At 38.1% G+C, this 10,790-nt stretch overlaps 1 protein-coding gene across 2 annotated transcripts in view; it reads left to right on the forward strand.

Annotated features, from left to right (window-relative positions):
- Positions 1-10,790, forward strand: part of Kcnb2 (potassium voltage-gated channel subfamily B member 2) — a 386,016-nt gene that overhangs the window by 1,469 nt on the left and 373,757 nt on the right. Inside the window, exon 1 of one of the 2 annotated variants that reach the window (XM_015485862.2) lies at positions 7-529. The exons of the other annotated variant lie outside the window; for it this stretch is intronic. The gene's annotated coding sequence lies outside the window, so the exon portion shown is untranslated. Of the gene's footprint in view, positions 1-6; positions 530-10,790 lie in introns of those variants that run through there. 2 annotated transcript variants of the gene reach the window in all.

A 10,790-nucleotide genomic window follows, 5' to 3' on the forward strand; every position in this document is an offset into this window, starting at 1 on the left:
ACCCACCAAGCACCCACCACCCGCCGCCCCCGCCGGCCGCCGCCGCCGCCGCCGTGCCTCGGGCAGCCGGAGCGAGCGGCAACTCCCGGGCTGGCGGGACTCGCCTTTCCGGCTCCTTCCGCGCGGCGAGCTCAGCCCCGCTCGATTTTTCCTTCTCTTTTCCAGCCCTCTCTTGTCTGGGCGGCGGCAGGGGGATGGGGACCCCACGCGGGGAAGGGGGTGAAGATCGATGAAGATTATTGTTCTTTTTAAGGATGCCTTAGCTTCCTCCCGCCGCCTCTCCTTTGAGCCTTGCTACTAGAGACTGTGAGCCAGAGTCAGGGATGTAAAGAGAGGGGGAAAACCGCCAGGAGCTCCAGCCAGCCGGGGAGACCCTCCTCTCTGTGGAGGGGAGGGGGATTTCCAGCGACAGATCATTGGCGAAGGGGACCGTCGCAGGGAGAGGAGCCCCGGAGGGAGCGGGGAATCCCACAGCCCTTTGTGGCGCCCGAGCCCGTGCCGCCTGCTGAGAGGGGTCTGTGGGAGCTAGGTAAGTGGCGGGGGCATTGCTGCTTCCCGAAGGGGTCTTCCTTTAAAAATGAATCATCGCTGCAACCTAGCCAGACTTGAGTTGCTAAAGGAATTGGAAACTGCCATATGGCGCCGAGTGGACTTACACACAAAGCTGACTTAGCCCTGACAGGGTTATTAATGTAAGGCTCCTTCCCGGTGGGGAAGGCACGCAAGTGTTAGCCCCTGGAAAGCTTCCTAGCAGCCTGACTGGGAAGGGATGAGAAATGTTATTTCTAGGAGATGAGCTCTTGTTGCCTTCTGTTCATTTGTTGGTAAATGCCATACTCACATGCACACACTTGTGGGACCGGATTTAGGGAGTGTGATGTCTCTGGTGTATGAACAGTTCTCAGAACCGAGATATGCATGCATTTTATTTCTCAAGCGGTCGCGGTCTCTGTTCTGTAGCACGAATCCTGAGAGGGAGGACAGGTCTCTAAGGAGAAAGCTTCATGGCTGTTTCCAACACACTCTGCTAGGGGACTTGAGAATACAGTTGCCCTGAATGGCACCAAAAGACACCCTCCATTTGCCTCATCATTTGCTGCCAATATTTAATGACTTTTCTCAAATAGTATGCTGCCATCCATTTTCTCAAATTATGAGCATTTATGTGTATCCATTCATAAAAATTGTCAGTGTGCAGTATGCACAAACATGCCATTTATGCAACATTTATGACTGCACAAGTGTTTTTACAATAAATAATAATAAATACAAGATCACACTGGAACAGTTTAGTATGCACAGATGTGCACTGGGTTCACTTCACGCAGGTTCAACATCCCTTCTAATCAAGTTATGCAATAATGTCAATATTTGAAATAGAATTTCACATTTCTATTTTTTCATTGATTTGGGTCTTGAATTTTGTAGGGAATCTGATATTGTTAAGCCCAGGTCAAAGGAAAAGTAAGCATTTTAGGGTTATTGTTTTAAAATGTTTAGTATTGTGTGGGACAGAGGTCTCTTGTTTATTTACCAATAACATCAATCAGGATATTACATTTCATAGGGCAAGCAAAAAGTAGATTTCTGTCCAAGATCTAAAGTCTTACTTCTCTGTGTTGAATAACTTTCAGGAAAGATTTTAAAAAGAGGGTAACATCATAATAAAGTTTTTTTTTTTAAGTAATTCTTTAGGGATTGTGTATGTGGATGGATGTGTGGGTGCGTGTGAGTGTGTGTGTATTAATAAATGCAAAGTTATCCAAAGCTTAACTTGTAATACATGAATTAAAACTACAGACATCTAGACTAGAATTGTTTGTTCTAAAGTTAACCAGAACTTAAACAGTTCAGTAATTTGGCACATCATGCATGTGTATGTGCATTTAATTGCTACTTGAAGTGTTTTTAACATAGGACACGAGTAAAGTGCTTCCTTGTATGGCAACATAGGCTTTCTGAGAAGTATCCTTAGCACCTGAAAGAGTTAATATGCTCCCATAAAGCAAATCCTGTAATCTCCTTCCTCATTGGGTTGCACTGGGTTCAAACCCCTTGTTTACCAACTAGGATTCTATCTAATATGCTCTTCTACCTTCTCTGGCACTAGTCAGACTTTTGGAGAAAAGAATGAACCACTTGGCAGTTCTTTTTGGTTTCTTCCTCCTTTCACCTTCACCTTTCCTACAATTCCCAAATATCCCTCATACACAAATTCATAGGCACTGACCCCAGGAAATCACTCTACTGTCTGGTGTGTTGAGTGTTCTGCTACTCATATCATCGTCCTTTCTCTTGTTTTTTTCTTTTTTTGAGGATCAATCATGTATCAGTTAGAACTGTTTCCAAATTCACTTTTCTTCAAATCTCGTAGTTCGTTTTTTTCAAGCCTAGTGTTTTCTGAATATTCAGATGGGATCAGTAGAAATTATTATTTTATCCAGTGCTTTCTCCTTGGCTTTTAAAACTTCCTTGTTGATGCCCTGGGATGACTATGAACACCGCCTGCCCACCAGCCTGCCCTTTTAATTTTAAGGAAGGTGATAAAAATGAGACTGCTAGGGAAAAAAATGGCAGGATATGGTTAGAGCACTGAAAATATTTTTTTCTTGAATTTTTCTAGAAAAATCTGAAATGACTTTTCTAGAGAGACTAGTATATGTGTGTATGTGTGTGTGTGTGTGTGTGTGTATAAACATATATTCAAAGTAGTTAAAATTACTCGTAACATCTAGGAAACCTGTAAGATAGTCCCTTAATGTATTTTTAAATTAGTTCCTTTGAAATTTGTTATCTCTCAGAGACTAATTCCTAAGGAAAATCCTTACACTTAATGTAAAATACTTCAGGTGCTTTCTAAGGTAAATAAATAAGGTTAAGATATTCTATTTATTTCAGAAGGTAATATTATTATAGATTTGCGTATATTCACCAAGTGGAGTTTGCATACAAGCATGATACCCATTATTTTCTTGAGGACTTCAGAGGAGCAGAAAGTACAAATGTGTTATATGTGAGATTTTTTTTAAGTTCAGAGTGGTTTTTTTTTTGTTGTTGTTTGTTTGTTTTTTTAAGGTAAGACTTTATGGCCTTGTTACTCCCAAAGTGATAAAATAAACTTTATAGAGCAGAGCAGTCTTAAATTTTGTAGTCACATACTACAAGTATCTTCGTAGTTTAGATCTATAGCCCATTCTTTTTTATTGCTTATTTCCTCCCTGTTCTTTTTATATATATATTTCCCCCAGCTCTTTACAGAGAATACAGTTTGTGAGGCAGAATATAAAGTGTGGAAGACAGGGGCCTCTTGGCCAATGAAAGCCAAACCCTCCCTCCTATGTAATCTTAAAGAGTGCCTGTTGCCATAGGTTGAATCATATCTGTCTTTACCATCTCATTTAATGTCACTAACACATTCATTTATTCATTCCCTGCTTATTAGATATGTATAAGGAGAAGAGTGCGTAACTAGAAAGTAATACATACAAAAGGTACAGAACACAGTTCTTGTACTCAAGGATTTTTTTATAATGTAGAGTCCAATAAAAAAAAGCACCTTTAATTACTAACTGAAGAATCACAGTCATCATTCAAAATGAGAGATCTCTTGCATACAGAAGTACATTAAACAATTTCATACTTAAAAGGTTAATTAATACAAATTCATGAAGAGGATCATAAAAATTTGTTATAGGCTATGGAATTTAGAAATTATTAGGAAACATCATTAACAACAACAATACTAAAAATTTTGCTAAAATATCTAATTTTAGATTTAAGGTAAATTGGAATATTATCATATAAATCATAATATTTATATTATTATACTTATATAAATAAAATAATGATTGTAGCCAACATTTACTTGAGCCAAGTGCTGTTTTAAGCATTTTACAAAGGTTAATATTTTTCATACCCACAACTTATGAGGAAGTTATCACAATACTCTTCGTTATACAGACATGAAAACGAATGCTCAAAGACTTTGCTTAACTGTCTAAAGTCACATAGGATGTAAATGGTAAAGCCCAGCTTGAACTCAGTTGTTCTGGCTCCACTTGAACCAGTATGATCTTAGGAAGTATTAAGAACCACGATCCCAGGCAGAACAAGAAAATATACTTGCAGTGCCTCAATTTATTTGGAGCTGTATCTTCCCACTAATGAATGGCATGGTTGTTATTACAGGGGAAAGGCAAAAAGTAAGGACTTTCCTGAAGTAAGAGAAAATTGCTAGGTTCTAATCATGAATTTGAAATAAGGTAATTAGTTAGAGGCCAATTTTTAAATGTGAATGAGATTTGCATCAGAATGATAACACATTAAAGAGTATTATCCTTACAGTGACCACATGGAAAGTGAGACTGGCTGATATAGATGATCTATATGGTAAATTTCTAATGATAGCTTATTTTCATATCTAGGATTTTTTTAAAGTTTTGTGAATTTTTTGAACATATTAAAATATTTTTAGAATTAGATACTCATGTTTTCAAAGAAAAAAAGTATTATCCCCATTGTTTTACTCTGGTAAAATGTAATCCTAGTATTATAATGGAAATTGAATATATAGTGACCTAACAGATTTACCTTCTAGTATATTTTTCAATGTATTTATTTTATTCAGGGGCAGATAACTATAATACAATCACAAAAGTCATTTTGTGATTTTTATCAAAACAATTTACATAATATTTGAGTTCTTTCTAAATAACTCTTGCCTTTTTGTATTTGAAAAATGCCATCTGCATTTTAATTTTAATCTGATTAAATAGTGCCTACAGGATGTGATTGAGCCAAATGTTTAGATACATCGTCAGGATTAACCGACATTTTTATTTTTTGCACAGGTTTTAGATCTCATAGGCTAATTAGCATTGTATAGCCACTCTCAACCTACAGTTGGCTCATATAACAGTTCACTTTAAAATTTGCAAATACTTCTCCATAAAAACAATGTTCTAAATCATGATCAGGTCCTCAGACCAATTTACCAAAGTCCTTTCAATCAATGATATACCGTTAGTGCTAAAAAACCTGACTATTATGCTACATTCCTGGGGAATCATTTGATTTAAATACTGTTTATTGACTTCCTGAGTGTGTGAGACTCTTTAGGGATATGGAGATGGATACAGTACTGTCTAGGACCACAGGAGAAAAGAAAATGGGGAGAGAGTTATAGACAACTCAGACATTAGGCAGATTGAAGAAAGCATTATAAGACTGGTATAAGCAAAATGTTAAATAATTGATTCAGAGTTCTATCCTGAGAGCCAGGAACTGCATATCCCCTAAAGGATTCTCATTTGGTATTTCATCCTAAAGGTGTCTACTGAGCTCCTCCTCTGTGCCAAGCCTTAAGCTAGTTGTTAGAGGCATAAATATGAATAAGACATCATGTACTCACATCCTATAAGCATAGACAAATAAATTCTGACAAAATATCATAAATGTTATTGGTGGATTGGTATGACAGTTCAACCGAGTAGTTTTATAACAGAAGGATCCCAAGAGTAAGAAAAATACAGTTGCTTTGAGTTCCTGGAATTATTTAGAGCCATGATTCTGTACTCAGTCAGATGCATGCCCCCCTTTTTATAAGCAGTATTTTAAATGTCCCTTCTGTTTTTCTGAAATGATATTTATAGATGATATAATCTATCTACACATATAATATTTTGAAAATCAATATAATTACCCCATCTGTAATAGAAGAAAATAAAGGAAAAGTAGCTGTAGAGAAGATAATAGGCATGTCAATACACATAAACTTAGGTATAACTACACTAGAGGACGTACTAAAATAAATGCTTGCTCCTGAAAATATATAAGTTCTGATAAGAAGATAATTTGGGAAACAATAAGATAAAAAAAATAAGTTTGGATAAGAAAATAATGTTCTATTCAGTATGTGTGATACTTTGTATATTTGGTATTTTTAAGTAAGAGTGAAATATATTCCATTGAGTGTAACAGTTACAATTGCAAACAGATGTGGGTGTGCTATAGTAATGAATCAGTTAACACAGAGTATCATTATACTTTCCAAAATGGTGAACAAATCTTGGTGAAGTTCCTAAAAAAATTCCTGTATAAAATATGTTTTGTACAATAGGGTTAGGATTTATTCATGTAGGTGGATGTCTGATGTTATAGAGCACACAGGATTTCCACAAACATGGCAGGATTTCCTGCATTCCTGGACCTTGCCCTCCAAATACATCACAACCTCAGAAAACTCATTCAGAGCAGACTGTATTAATCCCATTCAGCAGCACTGATTATGGGATTATGGCTATATTTCTCTCATTGAAAGAAGCCAATCCAATCCTAATGCATGACTGGCTGATTTGAAAAAAAGCAGTACTCCCTGAAGTTTTTAGTAAAAAGGCAAGTTTGGTGGCTGACTAAATAACAAACAATATAAACAGCAATAAAATCAAACTATATAGATCGCTAAACATTGGCGACATCCTAATAGTAGGCACAATGTATAAGGCTGACTGATAGAGATGATCTGATCATAACTGTCAGAGTTTCATTTTCTACGTAGGAGTGTCAGACAAGACTTCACAGATGAAGTGACATCTAAGCTCGTTTTTAAGAGATGAGTAAGCATTCTCCATGCAGAAAAGGAGGCAGATGGAGCCCATTCTAGGCAGAGGGAACAGCATTTGCAAACCAATTTCATAAAAAGGTCTGGGCTGGTGATTGGGGCTCAGCATTGCAGTTGTAGGAAAATGATGGGAGATGAGGCTGAAGAAGAAGATTGAGGATTAGATGGAAAAGTTGTTGTGTTCCTTCCTGAGTCATTTGGACTTTATTCTGTTGGACAGACAGTCCAGAGTCAACTTGCAATTTTTTAAAAAGTGACATAATTTATTTTTAGAGCCAATCTGAACCAGCATGAGAGGGTGGACTATAAAAGGAGAAATGATGGATACCTTGGAGAATATTTAGGGGTCTGTTGTGAAATACAGGTAGGATAAGGTCCACAGTACTCTAAACAGGGATAATGAAGAAGGAGAAGTGGATTTGGATTCTGCATGGCCAACACTTGTAGTCTAAGTGTCTTTCAGTGTTCCAGCTCTTAACAAGAGCCACAGGCCATAATAGGAAGTATTCGCCTCACTTTTTTTTTTTTAAATTCAAGGTAACTTGGTCTTCTGTGATAGAGTTCCCTGATTCAGTAGTTAAAAAAGTAGATGTTGGGCTGGGGTTGTAGCTCAGTGGCAGAGCTCTTGCCTAGTATGAGTGAGGCACTGGGTTTGAGCCTTAGCATTACATAAAAATTAAAAAAATAAAGGCATGCTATTCATCTACAACTACAAAAAAAATCTAAAGTAGATGTTTATTATTTTTTTTCATTTACATCAAAGTCTATGTGTTAAGTGCAGTGATTTGGGGACTCACACTCTTTCTAGAACTTGGACTAGAACTTGGAGTTTTCTGCATCTAGCAGACAGTTGTGGAAGAGAATGAATTAGAGAAGGTAACTCAACAGTTGGCACTCCTCACTTCCATTCCCATTCCATTGGTCAGACAATCACACGCTCATCTATACACAAAGAAGTCTGGAACATGCAGCCCCTGGCTGGGCAGCTACTCTCAGTATATTTTGTATATTATGAAAGGAAAAGTACAATTTTTGTTGAATACCTATTTCTACCCTATAGACTTTTCTGGCCACATGTAGAAAATCCTCCATCTCAGATGAGAACATGAATCCCACCTCATCACTGCATCCATCTCAAAGTGCAGAAATATTTAATCCCCTACCCCCACATTGTCTGGATAGGGTCCCTCATTGTCCAGGAACCACTGGGCTAAAAGGCAGTTTATATAAGTTGATGGATCAGATATTAATTGCATTCAAAATTATCAGTTGGAAAAAGGAAAAATGAACAATTATTGATGTAGAACATGGAAGAAATCCTAGTAGATATTGTAAAAAAAACCCCAAACCCTGACAGAGGTGGGAACTCCTTTTTCCATCCCTGGTTTTACTGTCTTGGAAGAAACTTGTTCATTGTTCTCAAGCCCTGGCCACTCTCTAGGAGGCTCTTCATTGTCCATTACTCCAATGGCCATATCCACAGATAGGTATTGGGACGTGTGCTCTTCCTGGAATATACATTACCTTCTCTGCCTGCTTTTTCTTGGTCCAAGTATGGATGACTAGAGTTTTTTTTTTTATAGTCACTATGTTTTCTTTGGTCTTAGGTTTAGCTCTTAATTTCCTTGACAATACAGTTCCCTCAAAATCTTCATAGGTTACTTATCTATTTGCTTTTTGTTAGTTACACTACTAATGACAAGGAAAGTTCTATCCTATTCATACTTCTTGACCCTGTTCATTCCTTTGCTCATGTTTCAACTACTCATATCTCAAGTGATTACTCTGGGGTCATATGAAAAATAGGCTTGGGTAGTTAGATAATTTCATTAATCAATAATTGTGGAAAGGCTGTCTGTCTAACTGGGAAGCTATAATGGTCATTGGTTGCACAAAACCTTTTTTTCCACATTATTCCACATCTTTATATTCCTTGAAGCAATAAGCTATTTCAGCTTTGTAAGGTTATATATTTCTAGACTTTGGCTATTTCCCCTTGTATCTATTCTCAAATGATCAATTCGTTCCTAAGGTCATCAATTATTTTGTAATGTTTTGCTATAGGTAATGAGGAGCAACCCTCACACATTAATATTCAGAGTCTTCTATTTCTTCTAGAACTCAGATCTGCCTCTCAGTTAATGCAGTTTTTTTTTTTCTAGGACATAACTAAGGTGCCATATCTCTAAACTTCTATATCTGTTTCCTTGCTACTGACCAATGCCACATATTTAGATACCTCCATTCAAGGTATCAATTTCAGAATAAGTTAGGATAATGCTAGCAAGTACAACTAACACCAGAACGTTAGCAATAGGACATTTAAAAAGTACATTTCTCACCCACAGAGTAATCAAGTGAAGAAAGCACAAGAAGAGGCATCTTCACTTTTGAGACATTTGTCTCAGATAGGACATCACTTCTGCTTATATGCCACTGACGAGGACTAACAGTCCCACCTAGTTGGAAGTGGGCTGGGGAATGAAATCCCTGGCTCAGCAGGAACTTTGGACAACAGTTCTCTTTAATGAAGGTGGAACATAAATTCAGATAGACAATTAGCCATCCTTGCTGTAGTCATCTTCCTTTAGATATATTAGGGGAAAAGGGGTCACGAATTAAGTCCCCGCACTGGTTGACCAAAGCTGTGGATGGTGTCTCCCCCTCCTCACTCCTGTCTTCTTGTTGGCTCTCTGCCCAGACCTCTGGGACATCTCCCTCTGGGACATATCCTCCTTGATTCTCTGAAGTAACACTATTATGAGGCTCTTGTATATAACAGACTCTGGCTGAGTGCTTCGGGATAAAGGCTGGTAATTATAGTTCAGACAAGGAACAAATTCAAATTAAATGTTAGATGTCATTGCTCCTAGAATGTATTTATCATTTCTCACCACAAGGGTTTTCCCACGTGCTCTTTTCTCACTGAGATCCAGAAAACACTTCCTCCCATCTCCACAAAATTTTCAAGGTGTCCTTTCTCAAGGAGCCAGTGGATGTCTCCAAAAGTCAAAGATAGTTCATTATGCAGAACAGTTTAACTCTTGTTTGTCTCTGACTTCCACAAGGGCATTTGCCTGCAGTAACCAAATAGTCCATTATGTTTTTTTTCCAAAACAGAGAAGCGATTCTTATCACTTCTCATAGTCGAACTGGTTTGAAATTATAGCCAGCTTTTTAAAGACAGTCGCTTGGCAAATATTTATTAGGCACTTTTAAGATTTAAAGCACTCTCTGGGCCGCGGGTTAAGCAAGCTTAGTCCTTATCCTCACAGGGCTTACATTCTATCTGAAAGAAAACATGGTCCTCCAGGTCCCTTCTATGCTAATTGCATAGTCTCCCCTAGATCTGAAACATTGATGAGTCTTTGAATTATGAGCTGTTTTGAAAGGCAAGGCAAGGAACTGGAGGTAGTCTGTGGTATGCTAAACTGGGGGACTTGAGACATTATGGGGCCATTATTTCCCAGAAGATAAGTTTTTGCTCTGTTTCTGGTCACCTGCTTTATTTATTTTTTAATTTTTTTTTTGCAGATTCTAGGACTTGAACTATTTGGTTCTTTTTATATTCTCTCCTCCTATTTCTAGTAGGATAAGCCAGTCCTAAAAGGAGATTAGCCGGATAGGGGAACATGACATCTGGAAAGAACGGAGCAGATGACCAACGACAGTCCACACAGTCAGCAAATTAGACCTTAGGAGTACCAGGGAATGTCTGGCTGAATATGGGACAGGATGTATGGAGCGGGCACTGTTTGGACATTCAGACAGGCAGGATTAAAGTGGTTTGGCCCCATAAGCTCAGAATGCTATGGTTTGTGAGGATGCAGAGGTTAGAGGTCTCTCTTAGGTAGCTAGCAGGGGTCTACCCAGTGTATAGTTCCATTCTCAGGAAAACAAGGTGATGTTCACTTAATAATGAAGGGTTTTGGGTATGATGGACAGGACCATTTCTTACGCCATCACCAAACTAACCACCCCCGTTGACTGGACTACTGAAGCTCCATAATGAGATTCTTAGCTTCTTTTCTTGGCCTTTTAATTACTTTGGCACTTTACTTTTAAATCGGATCATGTCATTCATGTGCCTAATGTCCTTAAATGATTTCCCTCCCTCCCTCCTATTCCCCCTTCCTCCATCCCTCTTTCTCTCCCTCCCTCCCTCCCTCCT

This window comes from Marmota marmota, unplaced genomic scaffold, assembly GCF_001458135.2.
Source record: "Marmota marmota marmota unplaced genomic scaffold, marMar, whole genome shotgun sequence".
In the NCBI taxonomy this organism is placed as follows: domain Eukaryota; kingdom Metazoa; phylum Chordata; class Mammalia; order Rodentia; family Sciuridae; genus Marmota; species Marmota marmota.